At 45.9% G+C, this 848-nt stretch overlaps 1 protein-coding gene across 1 annotated transcript in view; it reads left to right on the top strand.

Moving 5' to 3' along the window:
- The window catches only part of MTHFD1L (methylenetetrahydrofolate dehydrogenase (NADP+ dependent) 1-like), a 327,067-nt gene that overhangs the window by 36,300 nt on the left and 289,919 nt on the right, over positions 1 to 848 (top strand). The gene's annotated exons all lie outside the window — the stretch shown is intronic.

The raw sequence follows: 848 nt of genomic DNA, 5'->3' as shown, positions 1-848 counted from the left end.
TGTGTGTGTGTGTGTGTGTGTGTGTGTGTGTGTGTGTGTGTGTGTGTACGTAATATTTTTTCATCCTTCATTTACCTGACATTTTTGGGGAAGGGATTATTCAACAGTTCATGCAAAGACTAGAAAGGATCTCCTGGGTCCCTTGATCCAGTCTCCTGTTCTAGTGCAGATATCAGTTATGGGTTTTCCTCATAAAATTACTGAGTTCTATCTTAAATGGAGTTTATTTCCATCTGTTTTACCACTGTAGTGCTACAGCTTAAGTAGCTAGTCTGTCCCTGAGATATTTACCCTTCTGGGGTGGGGGGGGGGGGGGCAATCAGAATCCTTCTCAGTGTTTAGGTTTTTGTTATTGTTGTTTTGTTTTTTTGGCCAAACTCTTCTGATGTCCACTTGTCAAGACTCACCACTTTTCTAGTCAACATACTAGTGCCATTTGTAAAAACGCACTGCTTTGTCTTTGTGAAAGATATCTTATGTCCTAGGATCTCATTTGCCTTTTTCACAACTGCATGTTTTGGCAGGCCATTGACATCCTTTGATCACTGTAGCAGGACATTAAGGTACCTGCTACTCCCAGAGCAGAGGCACAGGTGTGGGTTGCTAGAGTGACCGCCAGGAGTCAGCTGACTGGAAGGGGCAGGGCCTGGCACATATAAACCCCAGGGCTAAGGCCAGGAGGGCAGTTCCCCGCTAGCAGCCAAGGAAGAAGGAGCTCTGCTGGAGCAAGCAGAGGGGAGAAGCCTAACTGCACGAGCAGCTCCTGTTTGCTGTTATGGGGTGGAGAATTCCCTGGTAGGGATTGAATGATGTTTAGAGATTTTATGTTATAGCCCAGGGGCTTGAGT

This window comes from Gavialis gangeticus, unplaced genomic scaffold (assembly GCF_001723915.1).
Source record: "Gavialis gangeticus isolate Ggan-Ray unplaced genomic scaffold, GavGan_comp1, whole genome shotgun sequence".
NCBI classification, from domain to species: Eukaryota; Metazoa; Chordata; order Crocodylia; family Gavialidae; genus Gavialis; species Gavialis gangeticus.
The sequence above is the reverse complement of the archived record's forward strand: the minus strand, read 5'-3'. Positions and strand labels throughout refer to the sequence as shown.